Genomic DNA, 16,583 nt, shown 5'->3' with positions numbered 1-16,583 from the left:
TGCACCCATTGGATGTATAATTCAACTCTAATTCCAAGAAGTATCCACTTTTTATACTTTTGAGTATAACTAAGAAACATACTCAAAAGAATGTAAAGTGGGTATTCGTTGGATGAAAAATTTAATTAATTTTGCATCCAATAGGTGCCTATTTTTGACATTTGAGTAAGTCTATAAGGAAATAAGCTAAAAATACAATTGAAAAATGGATTTCTTCCTTTCTCTTCAAAAATATTTACCCTTTGGAATTATATCATCATATTGAATCTTATTGGTTCTTTTGAAGTTGATTTTATTTGTATAAATTTTGTTTAGAAACCCATTTTTTACCTCAAATTCAACTAATATAGAATATTATTTAACGCCAAATTCACTCCATCCCTTACTAAATCATCCATATTTTTAGGTAGTCTTTTGATTCTTTTGATATGACTACTACATCCACTATCTACATGTCAAATACCATTGGAATTCCTTTGATCAAGATTACACATAAGGAATAAGGAATATTCATATTTTTGAGAGGTGTTAGAATAGCTTACGTCCCATATGCTAAGGTCAACCCTCTTCTTCCTTAATTTGTGTGCATATTGACTTAGCTTATTACGATAAAAACACTTAACCTTGGATTTGTAACCTATAATTTGGACGTGGGCTTCTGTCGCTACCTCACCTTAAGCTAGCATGATTTATATCTAGTCTCCTTTATTTTTTTGATGTTTCTCTTTATTTTACTTTTTATTGTTGCTCGTGCCCCAACCTCCTAATCTTCATCCTCTTCTGTCTCTTGATATAGAAACTTTAAATTTGAATTAATTTTCCAAATAATAATCATTTCTATTTATTATGAATTCATGTGATAACAAAGATCCCAACAACTCATCTACATATAATTGCAACAAGTCCTTAAATTCTTCAGTGGCTATAATCACTACGTCAAACTTCTTACAAAACGTGTCAATAACCTTCTCTACCTCTTTATGATTTGGAAGTTCTTCAACATCCATTTTTAATTGTTTTACAATGTTCATGACTTAAATATTGGTTGACTCACTCTCACATGTTCGCCTTAAATTTCTAAAAATTCATTCTTATGATGCTTGCAACTTAACTATATTTACCTTGATAATGCCTTAATAACTTGTCTCTAATATTTCCAAAGCTTTCTTTGAGGATTTCACTACTAAGATCTTGGGAAATCTACTTTCATTCAAGTCACTTGGACGAGATAGAGTGATTTTCCATCCTCCTTCCCATTGTCTTTGAGATGATGATTTTGAGCATTTGTCAAGGATTTTTGAATTGCTTGATTAGTTAGACTTGTATATCCATGAACCACAAGATTCAAAACATCATAAGAATGTAATAATTCCCTCATATTTATTTCCCAAAATCCATAAATTTTCCCTATGAGAACCACGATTTGTGGCTATATAAGGCTATTGCTTGAAGCGAAGTTATTTTTTTCTTAAGACAAAACCTTTTTTTTGATACCTGTTGATGAACCTAAATAGAAGTTCCTTGAGAGAAATGCTACATCAAAACTGCAAATTACTTCAATGCCCACTAGTAAATATATTTGACTATGTTTTTTTCTAGGCAATTTACTAAATCATCAAGTTATTGTATTACTCAAAATTGTAACAATATAATGATGGAAGCATAAGGCATTATCATGACCTTGGGTACTATGCCATGCAAACAAAATAATAACTCAACATGCTAAAATACAACATATTTATCAAGATTCACCACAAATTGTGTTGACTAGAAATTTGAGCTTTAGTGTGATTAAAAAAAAATTTCTCTAGTACCCTTTATTCCCAGATATATGAGTATGCATATCCATATGTTCTCACTTGAAATTGAAATATATTTCCTTCAGACCTACATATTCACTAAGTATTGATGGCCCTTTTAGGTTCAATTCCACACACAACTCATCTTGAGTCATTGTATTTGATCTTAGGTTTGGCAATATTTATGGTTTGGAGAGATAGCGATAAATTTCCTTACTTCAAAAATGGTGTGATCTTCTTGTACATAGTGGTAGTAATGAATAGTGAACGATGAATATTTTTCAATGAATAATGGCAATAACAAAGGTGACGACTTCAACGACTCTATAGACTAGTGACTAGCGACAATTCTCCTTACAATTTTCTCCTTTCAAAACCTTGTGCTCTCATAACTTTATGGAATAGATTCACAAGGAATGGAAGAAATGCTAAAAAAATGTGGAAGATGCATAACAATATGGATTCAATACTGAAATAAATTTCATCAATGTTAGTGATAGAGATGGGGGTAGGAGAATGTCCAACTTGAAATTTTTGTTAGCTTACCGTTTGATCAAGATGCTCAAATTTCGAATCATTGGGGTTTGATGCATGAACATCCATTTCGAGTGAGTTATCTTTCATATCTCATTAACTTCTAGTGATTTGGCCGTTGCTTCTATTATATTACATAGATTTAGGTTGCTACAAAATTTGTTACAATAATGCTCCAAAGAAGAGAGAACCTCTCATGGATCTCACTACAAAAAAAGAGGTATTTGGCCATGGAAGATATAACAACACTTGTTATGTAAAGAGATATGAAGGGTGAAATCTTGGGTAATTCCTACCACTTATAGACAGTGAAACCACTAGGAATGTTGTTGTTTCATTATGATTAAGAAAATGCCAAAGTATTCCTTGTTATTATGAAGATATGAATCATTCAAAGAGAAAGAAGACATGACTATTGGTAATGGTAAAGGAATAGGGACTTCACCTCATTGACAAATATCTTATCACATTTATTTATAATGGGGGTTTTAAAATTGTGAAAAATAGAGCCAATATATTGTAGGTATGGAGGGGGAGATGTGGAGTAAAGGGCGTTTATAGGTATTAGCATTATAAAAAGGGGTATTTAGTGAAAATAGAGGATATCTATTAAAGATATGGGTTGTTTTTATTAAAAATATTTATTTGAAGTGATGTTCAAGAAAAAAAATTTAGAAGTTTTTTGTCAAATATCTAGTGAGATTAGATGTATTCTTTAATGTTCGAGGAAATGAGGTGTTATGAAACAAGTTGACTTATTTAAGATCCCATAGATAAAAGTGTGTTCTTCGAAGACAAATAACATAAACTTTGTGTAGGAAGAAATGAACCAATTCAATGGTCAACCAAATTGATGATAAGTGCAATAGTCACCAACCACTTCTAATATCTATTCATAAAATTATTTGCATAGGAGTAAACCAAAAAACCTCTAATAAATTGTCATTAAATGACTATCATAATATATAATAATACAAGTCATTGATGTTCTCAAAGTCTAGGCTTTAAGCCTTCAAGTAAATGCCTTAAGCCTTGAAATAAGCCTTCAAGTAAGTGGTGGTTGACAATCTCGTGAATTGTAGTCACATGGAACATGGTTGTAATGGTAATTATCTAATTAGAGATAGTTGTAACATCTTCAAAACTTTTGTTATAGAGATTTGAGAACTTGGTAAATTATTTTATGAAAGAGATTTAAATAGACAATCTTTTTTGGAAAAACATTTCGAAAAAGTTAGAATATATCTATTTGAAACTAAATTGACTCATAATAAATAATCTAGCAAATTTAACAGTATTTTGTCCACAAATTTCCATGACTTTAAACAACCCCATGATGTTAGACAACGAATTTAACATCACAGTATAATGTATGCCATGATGTTAAACGACGTCTTTAACGTCAAAGCATAATGTAAATGTTAGAAAATGCTTTCGTTTAACCTTGTGAAAAATTCGGTGCGTCTTTCCTGCCCTTTTTATTCTTATTCTGTGTATTCAAACGAAATAAGAACGTTAACATCAAATTCAACCTACGATGAACATACTCCACTGTCGGTTCATAAGACTTGCCTCTTTCCAAAAAGGCAACACGTCACACGTCGCAATCTATCTCCTGCCAGCGCCAAGGTACCCTGCTACTTATGTCTCCCTCGCCGCCGCCAGTACCACCACCACCAACTCTTCACTCCACCAAATGTCAGTTAGATGATGAAATGGCACTAGGTAGTACACGGCGTTTTCCAAAGGAAACTCCTTTTTAAGTTAATAGTCGTTGAATTCTTGAGAATCTGGCCAAGCAGCGTGAATTTTAAAAGCACAGGATAGTAGCAAGCAGTCAATTTTATAAATAATTTTCGTTGTTCTGGTTGTGCAGTGATTAAGTGCTTTGAGTTTTGGTTGTTTTGATGTCCTGCCGGGCGAACGCAAACCAGTTTCCCTTTGCCTATCTATTTTGCCTTTTTACGGTTGGCATCCCATACTTCTGCGTTGTATATGTTCTTGGTGTTTTGATTTTGGTGTTTTTTTATCTTTTTTAAGTTGTTATAAGTAGATCTTCCGCGTAAATCACATATAAATTTTTTTTTATATAAAAAACCTTAAATTATTTTTTTATTTTAAATATAAAAATACAATTTTGATCAGATTTTGAAAATTGTTCACACTCAAACCTGAATTTATGTTTCTACTAAATCTTTTATTCAAATTTTATAAAAAAATATATTAAAAATTAAATTCCTAAACATGAAACAGTTATACTCAATATTTTGTTTAAACACTAAACAATTATACTTAATATTGTGGGTAAACACTAAAGAAATTCAGCAATATCAAAACCAAAGAAATTTAAGAATCAGTTTTGCTGACAAGTTCGGGAGAACCACCTGTGTTATATATATATATTATTATATACCCAATTCAGCCGTTGTTTTCAATGTGGTATTGTATTTTTATATAAAACTTTCTTTCGGTTAAAACGAGTGTTTTGATTGGACCTTTTTCTTAATGAAAAAATCATATAAATTAGTTGTAAAGAGTAGTGTAATAGGTTTGAGAAATTTTGATGGGAAATCTAGATTACAATTGTTAAAGTTTCAAGATTTTGAGTACTCAAAATAGTGTTGAATTTATTTCACTGTTAAAAATATTAAACATTTGAAAAAAAAACAGATTTTACCAAAAAAAAATAGTTTTAACAAAATTGTGACCTAGATACACAGCACCATTAATTAATAAAAATTCCAATGTGATTGGTATGATTCAACTGTCAAAGTGATCAAAGGGAAATGGGTGATCGACTGTCAGAATGATGAATAAGAACAAGGAAAGCCATGGTATTAAGTTCGGTAGAAACCCAGGTTGGAGGTGGCTCAACTCCAGTGGATTTCGTTAATAAAAGGTTGAATATGATCTGTTAGGGGAGGATCATCGAAACCTATGTGGTCAACAGCCACAGCCGGCAATAAAGATTTTGGATTTATAATTTAAATTGTATAGTCTAAACACTGTCTGGACAAATTTTCTTTGAATTTTCTTTTTGCCTCAGCCAATTTTGACCGAACAATTCCTCGGCCTAGTCAGAATACTCCTTTAATTTGTACATTCAAATTAAGAAATTCGGAAGTGAAGATTTAACTCATTTATACATTGAAATTAAGAGACAAACTCATTTATTTATTCAAAGCATAGAAACATAATGGTGATGGTGAATTCTTTTAAGTAGCAATAAATAAAATCTTAAAACATAAATCGTGTTTAAAATTATTCATATTGGACCATTGCACAAATCTTTCGTTGTATCGAAGTAGGTGAACTTATAAAAATACATAAATTCAGGCGATGCCAACATGGATTTCTCATTTAAATAAATTGAGCAAAGAATGTTATTTTAACAGAAGATATAGAAAGTGAATTTGAGAATATGGATCTCACAAGAAGATACGAAAGGAAAGAATTAACTATTAGGTTATTATGGTTTAATGGTTAAAGATTAAATGGAGAGGTGAATCTTTGTAAGATTTTTTTTAAAGTAAATATTTTGAAAAGATTAATTGGAGAAGTATATTTTTATAAGATTTTTTTAAATATGTATTTAACTAAGTTAAAAGGGTTGCTTTTTTTCTAAATTAGTAGATTAGAAAAGTTATATTTATAAATATAGTGATATAAGTAATGTAAAAAACTACAAAAATAGTGTTACCAAGTAGGAATAATCAGATTTGAATGGAAAGTAAGTTATAAGTAGGAAAAATCAGATTTGAGTGGAAAGTGAGTTATTCATGAAATACACAGTGTGACACTATTGAGGGCCACAATGTGTTAGAAAGTAATTAATGGAGCAATGGAATACAAAAAATAGTGTGGAAACACAAACATAGAAACACATAAAACAAGACTGCATAAATATAAGTGGTTCAACCAATTTGAGTTAATGAAGAAACAATCAGTCATTCCTTTTTTATATTATCCAAGAAAATGAAGAGATAGAACCTACATAATATTCATTATAATTTACTCTTAGCTCTCACACCGTGTCCTCTCTCTTCAGAATAATCATCCACAACCACAATACAATTCCCTCATATAAATAGAGGCTTGCCTATTATGGAAAAAACCTTAAATTAACATAACTTCTACCATCAGATTATCTTCCTAATCAATGGCCTAGGTTGACTATGAAATTACAATATTTTACATGGCAATTTTTCATCTCCATTGCACCCCTTCGGACGATTAAACTGCTTAAAAAAAAACCTCTAAACAATGAGGAAGATAATCAAGATCGACACCCAACACAATGAGCTTGTTGCCTTTGCTGATTACACAATTGGAGCTTCTTCCTTGTTCTCCAACTCATGCAAAAGAATCTTGTAATATAGATCTACATAGTAATACTAATAATAGTATAAGAAGCAACTTAGTAGCCAATAATATTTGGACTTTATATTTCATTGGTTCAAAGACCCAGGATGGCTCTAGAGTTGGTTAAGTACTTATAGACCCATGTAACAAGAAGCATATTCTTTCATGCCATTTGGAGTTTGAGTGTACTAATAATATAGTCGAATAACTTGGATTTAAAAAACTATCGATCTAAAGGTAGAAATTATCAAGGTAACTCATGACTTAGAGGTGGTCACTCATTAGGTACGAGATACTATCCACCGTGTTTCACTGAATTTTAAAAATTAACAGCATGAGGTATGGCATTTAATTAATCATTTTAAATCTGTTAATATCATTTACGTTACTAGGCATAGAAATCTTGCAGTAAATGCATTAGCAAATGCAATCGCTAGGATGTCGCCATTGAAAAATAGTTCTATTGAAATTATATATAAACCATCTATGCCTCACAACATCACTAATTTCCATGTTTTCAATGACGACCAACATATACTACATTTTATGGCTAATGTGGATGTATTCAAGGATGTTACCAAATAAGAGGATAAGCATGATAAGGATGTGTAGGGGTTATCTAATGCAATGAAAGGTAAGACTATGCCTAAAGTTTTGGTGTCCCTGGACAAGTTATATGACATGCAAAACCGAATAGGACCAATCAATACCAGACTCAAAGTTCTAAGTTATCATCTCAACAAGTCAATTTAGGAACTCGTGAAGATATGAGGTAAGCAAACCTTGATACCTAATGTTCTTCATAAGAAGGACAAACGTTTATCCACTTATTCAAACAATACCGTGATGAGTTTGCATGGACATACAATGATTTAAAGACATATGACACTCATATTATCCAACACGTAATTCCCATAAAGGAAGGGGTAAACTGTTCCAACAAAAATTAAGGAAAGTTCATCCAACACTGGAGCACCTTATCCAAAAGGAATTGATAAAGTTGTTAGATGCTCAAATCATTTTTAAAGTTAGACACTCCACTTGGGTTTCAAATCTAGTCCTAGTCAGAAAGAAGTCTAGTGAAATTAGGTTATGTGTAGATTTACGCAATCTCAACCGGGCATTTGATAAAGATAATTATCGAGTTCCATCCATGGAAGAGATCTTGCAGACAATGTCAGGGTTTGAGATGTTCTCATTGCTAGATGGTTTCTCAAGTTACAATCAAGTTCCAGTAGTGGAATCAGATTAATTGGAGACTACCTTTAGGATGAGATGAGGAACATTTTATTTCAAGAGAATTCCTTTCATGTTGGGTTTTGATATATTCTTTCCCCGACTAACCCACACATGGGGGTCTAGTAGGTACCCTTGTACGTTGCCTCGGATGCTACCGTGGGGGGGGGGGGGGGTGGCTACCCCCCTTGTGGGGGGTATGTAAGGGGGTAGTAGTCCCTGTGCACAGAGTCTGCAGCAGCATCCTAGGAATTTTTTTTGGACCCTATATTAGGTGGGTGGAGCTACCTATGGTTTTGTGCATGGATTTCACACATGGTTTTGGGCATGATGGTTTATTTTCCATGGTATTTTGTAGATTCGGTCAAGGTAACGCTGGTTATGTTCTAATCCAGGGTTAATGAATTGGGGTTTACTGATGCTTCGACACGTATATATATATGTATTGTAACATTGAAAGGAACATAATGAAAAATCAATCTGGTAGTCCCGATTTTAGAATCTAGGGGAAAATCTGTGTGTATATCTGTTTTATGTTTTATTCTATCACCATTGTTTATTTTCTGTTTTTTAGAATTCGTATGCAGGTAATTTCTATACGGGGTTAAAACCTACATTTGGTATCAAAGTTGTTTTGGCTTCAAGGGGACGCCTTTATTACTAAGGGTTTTTTTGCTCGGGCATGTGGTAGACCATGTTCAGTGGGAGATCTGTGGGATCGATTTTTGTGGTGAAAGAAGATGGCGAGTAATGGAAAGATAAAGATCGAGAAATTTAATGGTCAGAGTTTTGAGTTATGGAAAATCAAAATGGAGGATCTGCTGATGGATAAAAATTAGTGGATCACAGTAGATCCGAGTACTAAACCAACAACAATGAAAGTAAAAACTGGGCAAAGTTGGATTGGAAGTAAAATAGCACAATACAATTGTGTGTCTGAGATTCAGTATTGCTAAATGTATTAGGGGAAGCTTCAATGAAGGCTTTGTGGGACAAGTTAGGGACTTTGTACCAATATAAGTATCTGGTGAATAAACTATTCCTACGGAAAAATCTCTATAACCTGAGGATGAAAGATGGAGACTCGGTGACAGAGCATTTGAATGCATTTAATACTATGGTAAGACAACTATTATCTGTTGAGATTGAAATTTTAGATGAAGATAAGTGCATCCTACTTTGTTGTGTTCTCTACCAGATTCGTGGGATAGTCTGGTTGATGCAATAGGTAGCAATGCAACTACCTTGTAGTTTGATGAAATAGTCTCATCCTTGCTGTCGAAAGAGATGAGATGGAAAAATATGGAGGGCTAGAATGGTGATGCCTTGTTTGTACAAGGATGGTCCCAGAACAGAAACAAAAATAAGTCCTCGAGTGGGAGATCTAAATGTACAACGAGATCTATATCTCCAGGAAAACCTGTAACGATGTGCTAGAAATGGAGAAAGGAAGGGCACTACAAAAGGCACTGTAAATCTAAAGCTCCTAAGAAAGGAAAGGGATCTGAAGATGCTCCTTCTGCAAAGGTGAAAAACACCTCAGATGAAGGTGGGGATGTGTACTTGACTTCTTCTTCAAGTACACATGTAGATCATGAGGCATGGTTGATTAACTCAGGTGCATCCTTTCACTTCACTCCCCATACAGAGTGGTTCTACGAGTATGAGAAATATGATGGTGGTTATGTCTTCTTAGGGGATGACAGGAAGGCTAGAATCATTGGTCATAGAAAGCTCAAGTTGAATTTCCAAGGTGGAAGGATTAAAACACTTCCGGGTGTTTTGCATATTCTTGCATTAGCCATAAATTTGATTTTTGTAAGCAAGTTGGATGATGCAGGTGTAAAAACAATTTTCGAGAAAGATACATGCAAGATGGTTCAGGGAGGATCGGTATTGATGTGGGGAGTTTGGATTGGAACTTTGTACATGCTTCAGGGTAGCATTGTTATTGATGGGTACAATAGTTCTGTGGTTCTTGAAAGTCGAGTAGAAAATGTAGTAGTCTCTGGAGAAAAGGCCATGCTATGGCATCAAAGGATTGGACATATTGGAGAGAAGGGCCTTCGAAGACTTCATGGTAAAGCTATGATAGAAGGTATGTCTAATATCTCTCTGGATTTTGATTTCTATGAAAATTGTGTATATGGGAAGCAGAATTGGATGAGTTTCCCCTCGGTGGTAAGAGGGTGAGACAAATATTAGAGCTAGTGCACAGTGATGTGCTTGGAACTGTGTCGGTTCCATCACTAAGTAAGTATGTGTACTATGTATCATTTATAGATTACTTCTCAAGGAATACATGCATATATTTCCTCAAGAAGAAATCTAAAGTCTTTGACATGTTTAAAGAATTTAAGGCTTTGATGGAAAACCAGATAGAGAAGAAGATAAAGGTGCTGAGGACAGATAATGGTGGAGAGTTTTACAAGAAGGAATTTGAAGAGTTCTGTAAAAAGTGTGGTATAGCATGACAGAAGACAACTCCATACACATGTAATCAATATGGAGTTGTGGAAAGAATGAACAAGATGTTGATGGAAAGGGCAACAAGCATGCTTAGTGGTGCCGGGTTAGGACACGAATTCTGGGCAGAGGTAGTCGAGACTGCATGTTACCTGGTTAATAGATCACCTTCATCAGCGTTGGAGGATAAGACTCCACAAGAGGTATGGACTGGTAATAAACCTTCTATTTCACATCTAAGGGTATATGAATGGATGCATATGTACATGTTCCAAAGGTGAAAAGAAAAAAGTTGGATAGTAAATTTGAAAAGTGCATCTTTATTAGGTATAAGGATGGTTTAAAAGGTTATAAGCTTTGGAACCCAAAAACAAGGAAGGTTGTGTAAAATTGAGATGTGGTGTTTAGAGAGGTGAAATATGTTATTAAACATGAATTCATCTCGAAGGAAGCTAAGAACATAGAGTTTGAGCTAAAGGAGGAAGAACCAAAATCTACAATAGAAGAGGAATCAGAAGATGAAGAGCCACAAACTCCGGTTGTGAGAAGATCAATTCGAGAAAGAAGGCAACAAGAAAGTTATAGTCCATATGCTTTCCATTCAAATTTTGATTTATCTATTACTATTGATGACCCTAGAACTGTGAGGGAAGCAGTAGATTCAAAGGATGACAAACTCTCGAAAGAAGCCATGGTTGATGAAATGGAATCTTTGCACAAAAATGAGGCTTGGGATCTAGTGGAGTTACCAGCTGGAAGGAAACCCATTGGTAGCAAACGGTTTTTTAAGAAGAAGATGAATGCAAAAGGAAAGGTGGAGAAATACAAAGCTCAATTGGTAGCAAAAGGTTATTCCCAGGTGCCGGGAATTGATTTTGGTGATATTTTTTTCTCTTGTTTCCAAGTTAGCTTCTATTAGATTACTTTTATTTGTTGTTGCTGCTTTTGATTTTGACGTAGAAAATATGGACGTGAAGATAACATTTCTTCACAGGGATCTTGAAGAAAGAGATCTACATGAAGCAACCTGAAGGCTTTATGGTGAAGGGTAAGAAATAACTAGTATGCAACTTAAAAAAGTCTTAGTATGGGTTAAAATAATCGCCAAGGATGTGGTATCAGAATTTCGATACATTTATACGAGGACTTGGCTTCACCAGAAGGAAAGAAGATCGCTATGTATATTTTAAATTAATTGGTGACCATGTTATTTATCTGGTCTTGTATGTGGATGATATATTGCTGGTTGGAAATGAAAAACAAATTATCCAAGATTTGAAGACCTAATTGTCCTCCAAATTCGACATGAAAGATCTTGGTGCTGAAAACTATATTTTGTGCATGGAAATTAAATGAGATCAAGAAAAAAGGAAGCTCTTGTTAAACCAGAGGAAGTATGTCGAGACAATACTACAGAGGTTTAATATGCAGGATAGTAAACTACTGAAGGTTCCTATTCCTACAGGTGTAAAGCTATCCGCTGAACAATGTCCCAAGCCACAAGAAGAGGAAGAGTACATGTCCTGTGTTCCATAATCTGTGTTGTCGGTAACTTGATGTATGCAATGGTATGTACTAGAACAAACATTTTACATGCAGTGGGAGCATTGAGCAAGTTTATGTCAAAACCAGGGAAGGAGCATTGGACAATAGTGAAGCAGGTTTTCAGGTATTTGTGTGGCACTAGTGATTATGGTTTGTGCTACCAAGGAAGACTAGGATTTGATAGAGTTTTGGACATCCATGGCTTTGTTGATGTAAACTAGGCTGGAGATTTGGATCAGAAAATATCTACAAGTGGGTATGTGTTTAACTTATCTGGAGGTGCAGTCATTGGCATGAGTAAGAGACAGTTTGTAGTGGCACTTTCAACTACAAAGGTAGAATACATGGTAGCCACTCATGCAAGCAAGGAAAAAGCTTGGTTGTAGAGATTGTGTTTAAGTATGGGGTTAGTACAATGACATATAAGGATATATTAGGACAACCAAAGTGCAATTTTCTTGGAAAAGAACCTTGCTTATCATTCAAAGACAAAGCACATTGTTGTTCAGTATCACTTTGTGAGGGATATGGTTGAGGACAAGAAGGTGTTGCTGGTAAAGGTGGACACTTTGAAGAATACTGAGATGCATTGACAAAGTCTGTGAGCAATGAGAATTTCTCTTGGTGTAGAGAAACAATGGGTGTTGTAGGGATGGATCGGTGACTAAGCTCTCTTGTGGCTCCCTATGGAAAGAAAACAAGTGGGAGAATGTTGGGTTGTGCTATATTCTTTCCCTGACTACCCCAGGCAGGTTGGGGGGCCGGCAGTGGTCCGCCCTGTACGTTACCGCTCCCTTGCACGGGGTTCATTGTAGCGCCTTGGGAAATTTTTTTTGGACCCTATATTAGGTGAGCAAACCTACCTATGGTTTTTTGCATGGATTTCACACATGGTTGTGGGCATGATGGTTTACAGTCCATGGTATTTTGTAGATCCAATCAAGGGAACTATAGTTATGTTCTAATCCAAGGTTAATGGATTAGGGTTTACGGATTCTTCAGAATGCATATATATGTATTGTAACAATGAAAGGAGCATAATGAAAAATCAATCTGGTAGTTTGGTTTTGGGATCCAGGGGAAAATCTCTGTGTATATCTATTTTATGTTTTATTCTCTCGCCATTTTGTATTTTCTATTTTTTAGAATTTGTATGCAGATAATTCCTGTGTGGGGTTAAGACCTACATGTTCCATTGATGGAAGAGATCCTCCAGACAATATTTGGGTCCAAGATGTTCTCACTACTAGATGGTTTGTCCACTTACAATCAAGTTCTAGTAGTGGAATTAGATCAATTGGAGACTACCTTTAGGACCAAATGAGGAACATTTTCTTTCAATAGAATGCCTTTTGGGCTTATCAATGTCGGTGATACATTTCAGAGAGTGATGGACATCACTTTCTCAGGCCTTATTGGTCAGAGCATAATTTTTTATTTGGATGTTGTTACTTCATTTTCAAAGACAAGATCAGATCAGTATAACATCTGAAACAAATATTTGAGCAATGTCGCAAATATGGTATTTCTCTCAATCCTAGAAAAAACATCTTTGGTGTGTCAGAAGGAATTCTCTTAGATAACAACATTGAAAAGAGTGGAATTAAAGTTGATCCCAAGAGGGTCAAATCCATTATAGAAATATCGTTCTTATTGAATAAGAAGGCTACGCAGTCTTTCCTATGAAAGATCATTTTCCTCATAAAATTTATCTTTGATTATGCTTAGACAATTAAACCTTTGCAAGAGATAATTAAGAAAGTCGCAACATACAAATGGAAAAAATGAGAAAAGGATGTTTTCGCTCAATTCAAGTAGGCTATTGGTGATGCAACCGCGTTATTTAGTCCAGACTATGAAAAATATTTCTTTCTTTATTCCTTTTCTTCAGATTCGTCTATTGTAGCTGTATTGGCTGAAAAGGATATTGAAAGAAATGAGAAACCTATCTATTTTATAAGTGCTAGACTACATTGGTCAAAATTAAATTATCCTGCCATTGACAAACAACCATATGTTTTTCTTTTTTCTCGTTAAAACTAATCTATTATTTACAGGAACAAGAAAGACATTTACAATCATAGAGTCTTTTTACCAGAGGCCAACCTGTGGCACTCTGGACCAGGAGGAATCAAAAGGGCAGCCCTCGCAGGGGCTCCATGACTGAAAAAAACATCCCACACAGGGGTCTTAGACTTCCAAAAATGCAACCATTTCAAACTAGATATCCCGCACAGGGACTTTGGACCATTAGTTTTCATCCCACGCAGGGGCAGCAAACAACCATCAGCATTTACCCATGCAGGGGCAACAAGAGACATAGCAGGAATAGGCATTAAGACAACATGACAGAAACCGAAAGTCAAAACAAAACCTGAGTATCGCTGGAGTATGTGACACTGAGCGGATGGACAGCTATTCGTCCGGCTCCTCCTCGACCACCTTGCACCAACCATATTTTTCCATTTCCTCTGCAGAAGGGTAGGGATCCAAGTTGACATTATCCCCCTTGGATGTCGACTTTTCCTGTGGCTGAGGAAGGTTGGGAACATGCTCTGCAACCTTCGCTGGCATCGCCTCGACGATTTCTGAACTCTCGCCCGGGTGCTTCCTCTTGTTGCGTTGTCCATCGCTGTCAACCTGAGATTCCTCAAGGAAGAGTACCGAAACATGGGCATTGATACGGGGTCTGTCCAGAGAGCTACCAAAGGTAAAAATGGTGGAACCAAAGGCAGGCGTAGGTGCTGGGTCAGAATCTGGGCCGCCGGAGTCCATGAATTGGCTTGCTTGGATGGGGTTGGCTTCAGCAATGCGATGGCATCGGCAACGACAGCAGTGGGAGTGGGGTTCTTCAACTGGAGGACGAGAGGACCCTCCCCTGGCCGAGCCTCGACGGCTGAGCAGGCGCTATCGAGGCCTAACCATTTTTGCAGGAGCTCTGGGGGGAAGGAACAGAGTGTGATAGGGAGGCGGAGTTGAAACAGAGGCGAGCGAACGGCACCCAACAAACTTGAGTTTGCATCTACCTCGCCTTTCCGGCTTGAAACGACACCCAACAGACAGAGGGATGACAAGAGCTGTTCCCCGGAGAGCCAAAGACCAGGCAAGAGCCTGAACACCAAGAGCCTGAACACCAAATACCAAATACTGTGCATGAACCATCTCATGCCGAGCCATACCGCCACCTTTCTTAACCACATCATCGTTACCTCGAGCTTCGATCGCCATAACTGCTCACTGCAGTCGATCCAACAACATGGACGGAGCATTGAATGTCTTCCCCTGTTCACCCTGCCCTTTATTCCCTGGCGGCGATCCTTGCATTGATTGCCAGCTCTAAACCTGAGGCAGCACATGACTAGCATGTGGCTCCTAATTACCGCCCATCGTGTCACCCGCATCCGGGGGACAAACAACCATATGTTGTGGACAAGGTTGTTAAACATTTCAGGACCTATCTTTTAAAAGCTCACACTATCATATTTATGCCTCATCTAGCGTTAAGAACACCCTTCATGTAGCAGGATCTAGGTGAGAAGATGGAAAATTAGATGACATTCTTACAAGAATATGATATGGAATTCAAACTAGTTCATACTATAAACGGTCATGGCCTTTGTAATCTAGTAGTTGAAGCAAAAGATGCTCCCGAGCAATATCTTTCAGGTTGGGAGTAGGAGACAGAAATGTATAATTTTGAACATGTTCCTTAGTCCATGTCTACAATGCCATGGTATTATGATATACCAAAATTTCTAGAGCATGGAACCTTAGCCACACACTTACAGAATAAACAAAAGAGGAAAATTTTATTAAAATCTCTATCCTAGCAGCTAGTTCATGGAGTGTTTTCTAGAAAGCACCACAATAGTGTCCTTCTAAGGTGCTTTGAGCCACAACATACATAAAAGGTACTTAAAGATTTGAAAGATGGACCAATAGATGGTCATTATGCAGGCGACACAACAATGGATAAAGTCATGAGAGTTGTTTATTACTGGTCCACTCTATTCAAAGATTCTCACACTTATGTCCGCAAGTGCCCAAGTTGCCAGTAATGCATGAGTCGAGATCAAAGACCAACCACCCTACTGCTACTAGTAGTAGTTGAAGAAAACTTCAAACAATGGGGCCTAGATGTTATCGGATAAATATTTCATCACACGTCAAAGAAACACAGATATATTCTAATAGCGAGCCACTATTTCACTAAGTGGTCAAAAGAAGTTCCCTTGAGACAAGTAAATGACCAGGAAGTCATCGACTTTTGTGACAAAACATTATAACCAGGTTTGGTGTTCCAACGTCCCTTGTCTTTGATAATGAAACTTACTTTTCATCATTAAAACGTTATGAATTCACATTAGAAAATGGGATTGTATTCAAACATGCATTTAATTATTACCCATAGGGAAATGGTTTGGATGAATCGATAAACAAAAATATTATCCGCATAATTAAGAAAAACATCTTCTCTGAGCAGAGGAACTAGCAAAACACTTTGACCAATACATTATGGGCTGACTGTGTAACTTCTAAGCCTTCCCTGAGAACTTCGTCGTAATTTTTGGTTTATGGTAAATGTTATGCGGGATTTATCACTGCAGATAGAAATATCTCCCCTGGGTTTGATGGCTAACC

Source organism: Pinus tabuliformis, chromosome 3_2, assembly GCF_031772625.1.
Source record: "Pinus tabuliformis cultivar Carrire ecotype Pingquan chromosome 3_2, CPIR1, whole genome shotgun sequence".
Classification (NCBI taxonomy): Eukaryota; Viridiplantae; Streptophyta; class Pinopsida; order Pinales; family Pinaceae; genus Pinus; species Pinus tabuliformis.
Note: the sequence above shows the minus strand (reverse complement) of the source record.